General features: G+C 36.1%; 1 protein-coding gene across 3 annotated transcripts in view; it reads right to left on the reverse strand.

Annotated features, from left to right (window-relative positions):
* Positions 1 to 15,635, reverse strand: part of drongo (Arf GTPase activating protein drongo) — a 323,025-nt gene that overhangs the window by 82,370 nt on the left and 225,020 nt on the right. The window lies entirely within an intron of this gene.

Genomic DNA, 15,635 nt, shown 5'->3' on the forward strand with positions numbered 1-15,635 from the left:
GATTTTTGGGAGCCCCGGAAAAGGCCACAAAACGTGGATTTTTTAAAGGCGTTTAGGAGCACCTTTAAAGGCCACAAAATGTGGAGTTTTTAAAGTTTTTTAGGAGCACGTGGAGTTTTCGCATTAAGAACGAGTATTTCTCAAACAATAATAAAAACAATGGCCATTAGTTCCACTCATCGTTACCTCATTACGACAATCGTAATAATCATCAATGACAACAACGTCGTTAACATTTCCAGCGAACATTATGATGACCTGCTGCCATTTATTGTTTTTCTCGGTTTCTGCTGTTGATTGTCATCTTGTTCGGGTAACAATTAGACCGTAACTCGTTTATAATTGTTGCCAAGACGTTGGAATGTATATATGTATGAATGTAAAGTAAGTCCGTTCGTTTGGTCGTCCATCATTCATTCGAAGCCATTTGTATCATCCCATTTCAATTTTGCGTACATATTTTTTCTCTCTTTCACGGTTAATAGCTTTGACGACGACGCTGATGATGTCTTGTTGGTGGCTTTTTCCATTGTTCTTTTTTCCGTCTTTTTTAAGATCCCCCCCTACTTTCTTGTATATTATTTATTTGGTTTGAATTTCTGTAAGACAAAGAAAAGAGGATTTCCTGCCTGTAAATACAGCAGCAGTCGCAGCAATAAAACAAGAAGCTGCCAATATTGCATTTCAAGACGAATGATGGCCAGTCATTAAATTGCATTACAGTTTAACATTGAAGGAACGACAAACCTTCTTCTTGTCTTCTTTTCATTTAATAAGAAATCCAAAGAAAACTATATGAAAAAAACACAACACAGGGAGGGGAGGGAAATCGACCATGAAGATATGTGTAAACAAATGTCTTGACATCTGTTTAATTATGTGAAATTAATTAATTTATTGAATAGATGATAGAAGAGGGTTGAGAGGAATGATTATGGATGGTTGAGGGTCAAAAGTCTTTAGAATTTGTTTCATTTTGTGTCACCGCCGAAAGTGCGACAAAACTTAGGGAGAATTGTAAATAAGACCTAAAGAAAATAATTTTGGGCCAACATTTTTTGTCGAACTTAAAACCGGTTAAGTTTTTTAATTGTTCCACAAACATCCCCTAAGGGACAAGGGAGACTTCTCTCATATCAATGAGTGCACCCCGATTCATATTAACTCAATGATATGGGACCTACTGTTTATCACCGAGTCCGAACGGCGTGCCTAAGACACCACTTTTGTAGAGAAGTTTTACATGGCTGAAATACTCAGGAAATGTCGCCAACATTACTGAGGGGTATTTGGCCACCGTTGAAAAGTGTTTTGATGTTGCCTGGCCGAGGAATCGAACCCACGTCCTTATGTGTGCAAGGCGGGTGTGCATACCATTGCACCACGGTGGCACCCAAGGAACGGTTAAGTTATTCGAGAGAATAATTGATGGTGTGAATGTGTAGGAAAATTGCAAAAATCCATTCGTATTGAAATACATATCACACCGCCATCTATACTTCAACCATTTACCAACATTATTGGACAAGATGTCTAGGATAAAATAATTGTAAACCACAGTGTAATGAATGACAGTTCATGAAGAACGCTTGTACGAAACTGCTGAGGTTGTAGGATGTGAGAAAGTTTTAACGCCATCTATACTTTCTTCAGGACAATACATGTAATCATTTTACAAGGGTGGTTGTCCATGCTACATAGCGCAGCCATTTTCTCATTGTATAGCCGATTTTGCCAATCATTTCCACGATCCTACTATTTCTCAATTTTGGCTTAAAACTAGTTTTGGGGGAAAGCGGAAAATTTTGGGGCAACACACTTGTAACCCATTATTTAATTTTTCTAAATACAGAGCAACGTCTATGAGGATCTGTTGAGATATTGATTTTGTTTATGGACATGTACAAAACCATTCATGCGTAGAATTTTTCCATAAAAATAATTCTTGCCCAACTAAATTCCCTTGTTGAAATCACGGAACTCTTAAATTATTCGATAGTATACATTTTGGTGCAAATACAACCCCATCTATACTTCAACCATTTGTCAATATTATTGAAAAATGTATACGATAGAATAATTTTAAACAATAGTGTAATGACTGACTGGAGAGAACTAGAAAAGTTTCTGGCCTAGTCAACACATAGTGCTGCCAGACGCCATTTGACTTTTTTTTGAAAAGTCTGACAGTTTTTAGCCTAAACGTACTCAGGACAGTTTGACATACGACCATGTTTTGTGTTGTTTACAGCGATTTGAAACAAATCAGTTTGCAAAAAAAAAATTAATTTATTTGTGAACATTTTCGTACGATAATTTTTCACAACCTTCGACGTATATAAACTCGGCAAGACCAACCTATAGCACTATGAAAAACTGGTATAATGAATTCAATCATGGCGGACACCGGCTAAGAAACGAATGTCGTGAGGGTAGTCCAAAAAAGGCCGTTATGCCAGAAAAAATTAAGCCGTGAGTGAACGAATAGTGCAAGATCGTCATGTTATATACCGAGAAATAAAGGCATCCTTGGGTATTTCTTCCATCAACTAACATTTGATATTGCATGAAAAGCTGGCCGCAAAAATTGGGATTTGTCTTTAGAAACAGCACAAGCGATTTTCAAGCTCAAAAAAGGCTCTTGTCGATTTGTGCAATCAAATTATGAATAAATACGACAGCGGTGCTTCAAACGACATTCAACCGTAAGGTTTTCGAATGCGAGATAAATCCAATGAAAGTTGTTCATGGAAGAAGCACTTCAAAGCAAATGGTCGCCTGTTTCTTCAATCAATGACATGATTTTCCCTAGAATAAGTTTATAGCTAAACCCCATCTTTTGTTGAATTCGAGATAGATGTTAACGCCATCTATATATTCTTCTGGAAAGCACATGTAATAATTCTACAAAGGTGGGTGTCCTTGCTACATAGCGCAGTCATTTTTTACGATTACTCGATTTTGGCTTAAGATTTGTTTTCGCGGCTTAAGTTTTGTTTGTTAGCGTAATGACTGACTGATCGTGAACGCTTGCACGAAACTGCTGAAATCAGCGCCTTGGAATACTATTGGCACCATGGTGAATATGTCATTGATTTTCCATAGAATGAGTTTAACTATAACCCCATATTTCGTCGAATTCGAGAAAGATGTTAACTCCATCTATACTTTCTTCGCGACAATAAGTGTAATAATTCTACAAGGGTGGGTGTCTCTGCTACATAGCGCAGCCATTTGCTCATTGCATCGTCGATTTTGCCAAGCATCTTCATGATCCTACTATTCCTCGATTTTGTCTTAAGATGTTTTCTGGGGGGAAATTGGCAAATTTTTGGGAAACAACACGAAAGCCTTTCTTTCGTAGATAAATTTTTACCCCTATGAGGTTCAGTTCTTATATTGATTTTGGTTATGGACATGTAAAAACCATTCAAGCGTATGATTTTCCCATAAAAATGATAATGAACCTATAAAAATTATTCTTGCGGAACGCTTAAATTATTCGATAGTATAAATTTTGGTGCAAATATATTGGAAAATTAAAAAATTACCAATATTAAAGGACAAGTCGACACCTCCAAATAATAGTATGCTAAGTCTGAAAAGTGAGTTTTGCAGGAGAAGCTCTTAAAGTTTACAGTTTTCTTTGACCTTCACTACTATTCTGAGTAAACATTTGTTTATAACTTCTGTTCGGATTGACCGATCATTACCAAATTTTTGACAGAATTTAAGTTAAAGGACGTAAAATGTAAAAATGTAAAGAACTTCAAAACATGCTAACGAAACTGCTACTTCAAAGCCTTAGAATACTCTTAGCATAATGGTGAATATGTCATTTATTTTCCATAGAATGAGTTTAACTATAACCCCATATTTCGTCGAATTCGAGAAAGATGTTTACTCCATCTATACTTTCTTCGCGATAATAAGTGTAAAAATTCTACAAGGATGGGTGTCCTTGCTACATAGCGCAGCCATTGTCTCGTTGTATGGTCGATTTTGCCAATCATTTCAATGATCCTACTATTCCTCGATTTTGGCTTAAGATTTCTCTGAGGTAAAGTGGCAAATTTTTGGGAAACAACACGAAAACTTTTCTTTCGTAGATACATTTTTACCCCTATGAGGTTCAGTTGTGATATTGATTTTGGTTATGGACATGTAAAAACCATTCAAGCGTATGATTTTCCCATAAAAATGATAATGAACCTATAAAAATTATTCTTGCGGAACGCTTAAATTATTCGATAGTATAAATTTTGGTGCAAATATGTAAGAAAATTGAAAAATTACCAATATTAAAGGACAAGTTGTCTAAGAAAATTTAATTTTAGATGATAGCGTAATGACCGACCCATCATCAACACTTGGTCGAAACTGGGCCTTACAATACACCCCATAGAATGATAGAGAATTTCAAATATATCCTCAATATTATTTGCTGATAGGGAATTTCAAAAATAGCCTCGATATTTTGTTATTATTAATACTGACGCCATCTACATGTAGTCTTTAACATAATTAAACTTAAAAGCAATAGCATACTTTCAGGAGAAATTCTTACAAAATATTTATAAAAGGATCTAATAACTGTGAAGAAATTCAATCAAGTGTAGGCGAATGCCAAAATGACATTATAAAGACCAACAATTGCTGGAATGAAGAACATTATCAAAGTGATTTGGATTGGACTCTTAATTACCGTTATGAAGGCAAACGTTCTCTATCGGATCACTTAACAAGGTTAGTAAAGAGGAAATACTTTGTACTTTATGTATTTTCCTAAAATATTATTCTCTTTCCAGTGGTGTTACTTCCGGTAGAAACTCCTCTTACCATAGTACACATCCGGACCATGTCTGATGACAAATGACGCAGTGTAAATGTTAATACTCGGCCTCACTTACAAGTCACATAGTCTAGTATTTTCATATCTTTATAGTTCTATAAAAACAGGTAAATGCATTTCAGAATTTACTTCGAAACTTAATCATCACCCACCACTATAACTAAAACACATATCTGAGTAAGTTATTTATTGCCAAAGCACGAAAAACGTGCTACAAAAATTTATTTCTAATAAAAAGAAATAATTGAAATATTTTCTTGTCTGGCAAAATCACTATTCTCTCGTTAATAATAGATAGAGGCAAAGCTAGATTATACAAAACTAATTATGCGAAGCTAAAACGAGAACTTAAAACGTTCATAACATTCCGCATTTGCCATGCAACATATGGGTTAATCCGTTTGGAGTATAGTAAGATTTGATGGGAATATAGAAAGATAAAAAGCACTTTAAATACTCAAAAAAAAAAATAAATAAATAAGAATTTGTCGATTTTGCCGATAGCCGACAACATCCTTAGGCTGTGACTGTATGCCGAATGCCGTCTGGGTACAGAAAATTTGAAGTACACTATAAAGTCAAGTTTATGTCTAAGGATGACGACATTCTTAAATCCTGGTCAAAAACCGACATGGCCAATAAAACTAACATTTATACACGTCAAAATGGTATCCTATTTAATTTGGGCTTTGTGACCATCAATAGAGATGTCATAACACCCAAAGAGAATGTTCGTACAGAAAAGTTATATTTTTTGTTCCCGAATCAAATTAAAACGCACAGTAGAGCTGGCAAACCATCGATGAAAATATCGATATTATCGATACTTAATTTTTTACGCCAATATCAATGAATAGTTTTTTATATCGATATTATCGAAAATTTTGACATCACTAAAGAACAGCCGTAGAAGCAATAGCCAGAAATGTTTTAAAGCAAATTGTGAACACATGCGATTGATTCTATAAACTTTTCGCTTAAACGAATAAAAATTGCGTGGATGGGATCAGTTAAGATGTGACCAACACTTTCAGGTGGGTTAGGGCGGCATTAGAGCGAGCTGGGCCGCCACCACCAACATCATCCAAAACACCGAGGAGGTTGACGAACATGTTACTGTGGAAATTAACGGCCAACATTAGTGCAAAATGATCGGAATGTTTGAGGTATAGAACAATTTGATGGAATAGCTTCAATGATTTTGGCACAAACCGACAATTGCATAATCAATCCAGATGTAACAATGGGAGAGATACCCAATTCCATACGGATATTACGATTTGAAGAAAAAATCACATGAATCCAAAAGAAAAGTTCAGCTGAGTCGAAACTCACGATACCGAACGAAGGGATTTGACAGCATACCTAGAAGATGAATATCGTTATGGCGGTCCTGAATAAAATCTTGCGTTAGGGTTTGGCAATTTCTGGAAGTTTTAAAAATTGAATGTTATACCCCGTTTGCACTTAACCGGATTTAAAAACCCAAATATCAATGTCAATTACATAGCACAAACGTTAAATAAATCCTCATAAAGAAGGTTAACCCGGCAAAAAGCTCTAATGCAAACGCCGCTTACAACGACATTAAGGACATACCTACGAAATGTAAACGAAACACGTTTATCGACCATTTTCGATTCTAAATAAATATGGGTAGAAAATCCGCGATAGTATCGATTTTATCGATATTTTGAAACGGAAATATCGAAAAAATCGAATGGGGCCGATATCGATAGTTTGCCAGCTCTAACGCACAGTTTAATTTTCGATTAAAAATTCAGAATTTTATTTACAATTTAAGTTGTTCTCATAAGCCCAAAATTATTAATCCTTACATTCCGTTTCAGTTTCTCTTAGAAGAAATCATCATTTTTTGCAGTAGAAACAGAGTTCATAATATGCATGAATCTAAATATTGGCAACACTTTTTATACACTGTTCATAAAATGTACAAATTACCTTTTCTGTGTATCGCTGAATTGTTTTTTTAATCGATCTCAAAAGAAACCAGTATTTTTGTGGCATTATGAACAGCATTCATAGTATGCATGAATTTGAACATTGGCAACACGTATTATTTTTTGTTTTTTTTTTTTCTATGCATCGCTGAGACAATTTACTGACTTAAAATTGGCTTTTCAATTCATCTTAGCAGAGGCCATTATTTTCCCATTAGGAACAGCGTTCATAATAAGCATGAATTAGAACATTGTCCACCCTTTTATGAAAAGTATTCATAAAATTTAATAATACGTTTTTTGTTTCTATTTATCGCTCTGTCCAAATTTGTTTTTTATCCTAATTTTCGGAATTAGAAACAGCGTTCATAATATACATGAATCTGTGTTTTTAGCGTTAAGAACAGCATTCATAGTATACATGAATTTGAACATTGCCAGCATTTTTTAAACTCTGTACGAACAAGTAAAAAAGTATCAGTCGGCTTTGCCGACAGAGATATCGGCCTTTTTGTAGAAAATTTACTTATGTTGAAACTGAGGTATGGGGTATTGTAACTCGCGAATTGTTGTAATATACCATAACTTTTGAACGCATTTAGGTAAAATAAACTGTTTTAGCACGATTCACCGATGGATTTCTTAAAATTATAATTTGAGTGGAAGCTGTGGTCATATTAATGTAAAAAAAAGAGGAAAAAACCGTTGAAGGAAACGAGTTTTTTTAAGTCAATTTTCAATTAGTGGCATTACAATACAATGTAGAGTATAATGTTCAAAGAAGAAGTTAAAGAATACACTTCAGAGATGAAGTTTCTAATGTATGATTTTTTAATATAACCACCGCATCAATCTCAAACGGATGCTGACATTTTGAAGACTGAAAAATTGGGTTTTTTGAATTTTTGCTCTAATCGGAACGCGCAACAGTACTCGTTTAAAAACTGATTATGAGATTGTAGTACTCGCGATTACGCATTTTTTGATGTATAACTCGGGCGTGTAGCCTTCAAAGGTTCACAACAATCTCAGCTTAAAGTCAAAATTTTTGTGCGTAATTTTTTTTAAAAAACCAGTTTTTTGGATTCAAAACTTACAAATGCCTTTCGATTTCAGTGGAAACCCGCGTGAATTTAGTTTTTTTACGTTCTGAATATAACAAGTCTTTGCGCGTCTAAATCCATCCACTAGATCGGCGGATATGATACCCCTCAAATTTCGAAAATATGCAAAAAATATTTTTGAAAATATCGCGTATTTAGACGCGTTTTAGATGTGTGATTCCTACTTAGATAAATAGAGCGAAACGCATATTTAAAATGTGCGAAAGCAGATATTGAAAAACGTTCGCGAATCCGGAGATATAATAGATTTTTTCTAAAAACTGAGTGCGATGCTACATCCACGGTTCTTGATGGATCGCATTGAAATGACATAGGATGATGTATTTTTTAATGGTGTTCATTGAAATCGGATGCGCATAAAATGCAAATGTACTTCGTGGAAATTATGGGCATTTTACTGTTTTTTGTACCCTAACATGCAACTGATGCTACATCGTGGTCGTCAAATGGAATTTCACAAAGTGTATATCAAATAAGAGGGATTGATTCGCTGTTTTGGAAAATCGGATGCGCATCTTGTGATTTCCACTATTACGCGGTTTCTATGCGTTTCAAATGTTGTAATATTCAATATAACATTATTTTAAGGTTATGCCACAATTGGAATTCCTTGTGATTTAATATAATGTTCTAAAAATATTCGCCAATAGGAAAACTATAAGTGAAAAAGTTGTTGCAACGGAATATCTTCATTATTGCGTGAAATTTGGACGAAAATGACGAAGAACTCAATCAGTTTTTCTTCAACATTTCCTATAAAACCATAAACAAATAATATTAGAATAACATAATTTTTATTTTTTTCGTCACATTTTCATTGTATTTTTGCAAATAACACGAATACTATAGCTCCAAACTTCACGACTTAGGTTTCATTTTATTCCTCACAATGTCCGGATGCTGCTATAATTCTTTTTATATATTTTTTTGTAAGTATAAGCGCTATTGTTTCAATAATATTTTTGTAAATACGTGAAATTATTTAACAAATTTAATTTTTCGCGAATCCATTGAAACTTTTTGAATTTTTTGCATATTCTCAAAGGGTGCGAATTCAGTTAACGACAATTGGATATAACAGCTTACTATATTAAGCCGCGATTTTTTTAGAATTTTTTCTAATTAGCATAATTAAAACGGTCATATCTTTTGCGCGCAACAATCAAAGTTGGTAACGAAAACAGATTTGGAATGAAGATTTTTTTTTCTTAATCTATGTACCAAAAATCATAGATGTAGTATCAAAAATTTTTTTTGATTTTTTTGAAATGGAAAAGACGATTTTAGAAATTTTTGTCGATATACCCTCAGTCTGTGCAAATTGAAACACTTTTTTACAAAAAACGTATGTATTTAGGGGGTCGTATGAACCGACAAAAATGTTGATTAGGATTAAAGATAAAAAATTTTGCGGAAAAGGTACTTAAAGGAATGGACCGACATAGACCATGGGGGTGCCATTGGGGGTTTTTACACCCTTCGGGCTGTTTTCTCAAGAAGTATGGACTTGCCCCTGAAACAACTTTTACCATCGTAATTGAGGCAGCCAATGTAAGTTGCTTCAACAAAAATCAAAGTTATTCAATAGCAGGTCTTAAAGTGAACATATCCAAAATTTTGTGTGGGAGGTACGGGATGGAGTGGACAAATATAGTCCATATTCGAACCTGATCTATATCTGGTAGATATTATGAGAATGTGTAAAGTATGGACCAAATCGGTCTCTCCCATCAAGAGTTATCGTGCGCACAAATTTTCCGAATATTTTTGAACTTTTGTGGGGTAGGTACCTGCAGGAGTGGACCGATATGGCTTATCTACGAACTTAAAGTAAGTTTGGAAACAATATTACGAAGTCCAAATTTTGACCGGAATCGGCATTTCCGTTCGAGAATTATCTTGCGGTTCCACCCATAAACATGGTGTCATAGGGTTTGTTTTTCAACTTTCAGGCTATTTTTTAGGAAGTATGGACTTGCCCCTGAGGAAACTTGTACCTTCGTATAGTGGACATTGAATACAAGATGCTACAACAAAAACCAATGCGATTCGATAAACTGAACTTTTCCGAAATTTTGTGTGGGGGGGTACTCGAAGGAGTTTACCGATTGAGTATTGGAACCTAATCTAAGTCTGGTAGAAATTTCATAATGTGCAAAGTATGGACCAAATCGGTTACTCCCTTCAAGAGTTATCGTACGCACAAATTTTCCAAACATTTTCGAACTTTTGTGGGGGAGGTGCCGGAAGGAGTGGACCGATATAATCCATCTTTAAACTTGAAATAAGTTTGGACAAAATATTACGAAAGCCAAATTTTGGACCGAATCGGCAAATCCGTTCGAGAGTTATCTTGGGCTCTAACCACTACACACGGTGTCATAGGGTTTTTTGTAACTTTCAAGCTATTTTCTCAGAAATTATGGACTTGCCCCTAATGAAACTTACAGCGTCGTATAGAGGGCAGCGAATACAACTTACGAAGTCCAAATTTTGACCGGAATCGGCATTTCCGTTCGAGAATTATCTTGCGGTTCCACCCATAAACATGGTGTCATAGGGTTTGTTTTTCAACTTTCAGGCTATTTTTTAGGAAGTATGGACTTGCCCCTGAGGAAACTTGTACCTTCGTATAGTGGACATTGAATACAAGATGCTACAACAAAAACCAATGCGATTCGATAAACTGAACTTTTCCGAAATTTTGTGTGGGGGGGTACTCGAAGGAGTTTACCGATTGAGTATTGGAACCTAATCTAAGTCTGGTAGAAATTTCATAATGTGCAAAGTATGGACCAAATCGGTTACTCCCTTCAAGAGTTATCGTACGCACAAATTTTCCAAACATTTTCGAACTTTTGTGGGGGAGGTGCCGGAAGGAGTGGACCGATATAATCCATCTTTAAACTTGAAATAAGTTTGGACAAAATATTACGAAAGCCAAATTTTGGACCGAATCGGCAAATCCGTTCGAGAGTTATCTTGGGCTCTAACCACTACACACGGTGTCATAGGGTTTTTTGTAACTTTCAAGCTATTTTCTCAGAAATTATGGACTTGCCCCTAATGAAACTTACAGCGTCGTATAGAGGGCAGCGAATACAACTTACGAAGTCCAAATTTTGACCGGAATCGGCATTTCCGTTCGAGAATTATCTTGCGGTTCCACCCATAAACATGGTGTCATAGGGTTTGTTTTTCAACTTTCAGGCTATTTTTTAGGAAGTATGGACTTGCCCCTGAGGAAACTTGTACCTTCGTATAGTGGACATTGAATACAAGATGCTACAACAAAAACCAATGCGATTCGATAAACTGAACTTTTCCGAAATTTTGTGTGGGGGGGTACTCGAAGGAGTTTACCGATTGAGTATTGGAACCTAATCTAAGTCTGGTAGAAATTTCATAATGTGCAAAGTATGGACCAAATCGGTTACTCCCTTCAAGAGTTATCGTACGCACAAATTTTCCAAACATTTTCGAACTTTTGTGGGGGAGGTGCCGGAAGGAGTGGACCGATATAATCCATCTTTAAACTTGAAATAAGTTTGGACAAAATATTACGAAAGCCAAATTTTGGACCGAATCGGCAAATCCGTTCGAGAGTTATCTTGGGCTCTAACCACTACACACGGTGTCATAGGGTTTTTTGTAACTTTCAAGCTATTTTCTCAGAAATTATGGACTTGCCCCTAATGAAACTTACAGCGTCGTATAGAGGGCAGCGAATACAACTTACGAAGTCCAAATTTTGACCGGAATCGGCATTTCCGTTCGAGAATTATCTTGCGGTTCCACCCATAAACATGGTGTCATAGGGTTTGTTTTTCAACTTTCAGGCTATTTTTTTAGTAAGTATGGACTTGCCCCTGAGGAAACTTGTACCTTCGTATAGTGGACATTGAATACAAGATGCTACAACAAAAACCAAGGCGATTCGATAAACTGAACTTTTCCGAAATTTTGTGTGGGGGGGTACTCGAAGGAGTTTACCGATTGAGTATTGGAACCTAATCTAAGTCTGGTAGAAATTTCATAATGTGCAAAGTATGGACCAAATCGGTTACTCCCTTCAAGAGTTATCGTACGCACAAATTTTCCAAACATTTTCGAACTTTTGTGGGGGAGGTGCCGGAAGGAGTGGACCGATATAATCCATCTTTGAACTTGAAATAAGTTTGGACAAAATATTACGAAAGCCAAATTTTGGACCGAATCGGCAAATCCGTTCGAGAGTTATCTTGGGCTCTAACCACTACACACGGTGTCATAGGGTTTTTTGTAACTTTCAAGCTATTTTCTCAGAAATTATGGACTTGCCCCTAATGAAACTTACAGCGTCGTATAGAGGGCAGCGAATACAACTTGTGTAAACAAAAATCAAAGCGATTCGAGACCAGGTCCTAATCTGAACTTTTCCGAATTTTTTTGTGGGAGGTACCCGAAGGAGTGGACCGATTGAGTCCATATTGGAACCTCATCTAAGTTTAGAAGAAATTATACGATGTGCAAAGTATGGACCAAAATCGGTTATTACCTACAAGAGTTATCGTGCGCACAAGTTTTGCGGCAATTTTTGAACATTTGTGGGGGAGGTGCCTGAAGGAGTGACCTATATGGCCCATCTTCGAACTTAAATCGAATCTGGACAAAATATTTAGATACCCAAAATTCGAACCGAATTGATTGATCCGTTCGAAAGTTATCGTGCGCACCAGCCTGCCAGACAGACAGACGGACATTGCTAGATCTACTCAAAATTGTCTGAAACGAATATCGTACAAACATACTTGGGGTCTAAAACCATTATTTCGATGAGGCTCATTTTTGGTCGTATCAAAGTGTAGGGTATTTACACTTTAGCCTAAAGGCTGAGGGTGTAAATATTGTTTTTTTTTTCTAAGCATTGCTGACACCTTAGCGTTTCTATCCATCTCTGAAGAGAACATTACTTTTCCCATTAGGAACAGCGTTCATAATAAGCATGAATTAGAACATTGTCCACACTTTTATGAATTTTATTCATAACATTTATGTATAAAATTTTTTTCTATGTATCGCCCCAAATTTGTTTTTTTTTCTATCTCTCTCAAAATAGACCAATATTTTTCGTATTATGAACAGCGTTCATAATACACATGAATCTGAACATTGATAACACTTTTTGCTATCAACAGACACAAATTGTTTTAATCTCATAATATGGATGAATATGGACGTAGGTACGACTTTTTGAACAAGCTCTGGCGTTGAATCGTTCCAAAATTGTTTTTCAGTGTCTCTCTTTTATGTTATCTTGCCTCGAGTACCACTGTGTTTTTATGCACAGCCGCCTTGTGCGCTGAAGGCCCGGGTTCGATTCACATTTTCAACGGTGTCAAAAATATCCCTCAGCGAAATGTTCTAGACATTTCCTGCGGATAACTGCCATATAAAACCTATCTCCAAGTGATGTCGTAAGACACGCCGTTCGGACTCGGCAATAAACGGCAGGTCTCATATCATTGAGCTAATTTGAATCGAGGGGCTTAATGCATACATATGAGAGAAGTCTCTCTTGTGCCTTATAGGATGTTTGTGGAACAATTATTTAAACAAATTATTTTGTCTCGAACCCGATCTCCCTGTGAACCCGAGCGTGTGAAGGCGCTCAAACCACTTATTGAAGCACTTTTTCCACTACTATTGAGACACCTCCAAAAGATGGCTATTGAATGCTTCAACGGCATTATCTGGAGGCGAAAGTCGTTGATCACGCCTTTTTTTCTTGATGTGCGGGAATCAAATGAAGTCATTGGGTTCTAAATCAGGGCTGTACGGCGGATGACCCATCAATTCCACGTTTTGCCCCGTAAAAAATGCTCAGGTTTGAATCGATGTAAGCTCAAATTGTCATGGTGTACAATGATTCGTCTTCACTTGTTCGTTTTTCAAATTTCTCAAGAGACTTCAGGCAAACATATTGTAGCCACATGATCAGTTTAGCCAAAGAAACAGTCGACCATTTGCTTCGAAGTGATTTCTCCTTGAACAACTTTCTTTGGATTTGGCTCGTCTTCGAAGACCCCCATGGTCGATTGCTGTTTTGTTTCGGGCTCATACGCATAAATCCAAGATTCCTCGTGTGTAACGATGTTGTAAAAGTCGTTTGAAGCACCGCGATCGTATTTATTCACAATTTCTTTGCACCAATCGACAAGCGTCTTTTTTTTGGACGGTTGTCAAATTGTGCTGGATCTAACGAGAAAAACCCCATTTTTACGGTGTTCATAAAATATCAAATGTTAGTTGGTGGAATAAATGCCCAAGGATGCTTCTTTCTCACGGTATATAACGTGGCGATCTTGCATTATCCGTTCATGTGCGGCTTATTTTTTTCTGGCACAACGGCCGTTTTTGGACGACGCTCAGGACCTTCGTTTTTCGACGATTGTCGAACACGATTGAATTCACTAAACCAGGTTTTCATAGAGCTATAGTTTTAGCAAAGATTTAATTTGATCGATGCACTCTTACCGTGATTATACTAGAGTTGGGCAATCTAGTTCCCACTAGCGGATCGATCTTTCAAGTTCCTTTTCCCAAAATGAACCATATGAACTAAAGGAACTATATAAACGCAAGAGCTGGATATAGTTCCAACAGTTCCTTGTCCGGAATAGTTCCTTGGAACACGTCGAAAGTTGTGAAAAATTATCGGACGGATTCACCACTTAATTTCATTTTTTTTTTGCAAAAGTGTCCTGAGTACGCTTAAGCTAAAAATTGTCAAACTTTCCAAAACAAATTTTCAAATGACGCCTCTCAACACTACGTATTGCTTAGGTAAGAAACTTTTCTAGTCCCCTATACCTTTTCAACATTTTTTGTTCGTTTCATTCATTGTTAAACATTCTAAGTCAACTAACTGCAATTCGTGGAATAGCCCATATGTATACCGATTATATTATTTACTAAAGGAAAACTATTTTCTACTACTACGATTTCAAACTGTTCCCTCCCTCCCTCCCTCCCTCTGACTTCAATTCGAAAATGAAAAGAAAAACACACACACACACGATGACGACAAGGAGGAGTTGAAGAAGCAGCAAAGTGAGGATTTGGAATGGCCATAAAGCAGTATTTGCAATTTTATACTTTTAGACTTTATGGCGCGCCTTTTGGAGTTGGTTTTAGAGACAAACAAGTCAGAACAGAAAAAAAGAAGACAACAACAAAATAAAGTACAACAAGACCAAAGCAAAAAAATTACGATTTAGAAAAAAGAATCGCACACAAAAAATGCCTTGTAATACCGGCCGAGGTTGTTTGGCTGGCTAAAAAATGTTGGATTTTTCTTTTTTGCAACAAAAAACAACAACAGCAACACCAAGAAAAAATTGCCATGATGAGGAATATGACCTTGTATTGAGTTTTTTTGCTGGTTTTTGCTTGTTTATTTTTTCATAATTCGCAATACTTTATAGTACAGCGATATTGCATATTATATACAGCCTTCCCATCATCATCATGGGCATCACCATCATCATTTGAAGCAGCGACAGCCTCTCCTTAGCTCCAGCTAGTTTACAAAGTGTGTATTATTTTTTGTTTATTTTTTTTTTTTTTTGAGTAATGCAATATCCAGTCATTGTTTCAATATTTGTTTTCGTTTCGCTGTTTGTATATTTTCATTTCATTTGCAAACTTTATAAAGAA

Source organism: Musca autumnalis, unplaced genomic scaffold (genome assembly GCF_047663935.1).
Source record: "Musca autumnalis isolate F117 unplaced genomic scaffold, ASM4766393v1 scaffold_2, whole genome shotgun sequence".
NCBI classification, from domain to species: domain Eukaryota; kingdom Metazoa; phylum Arthropoda; class Insecta; order Diptera; family Muscidae; genus Musca; species Musca autumnalis.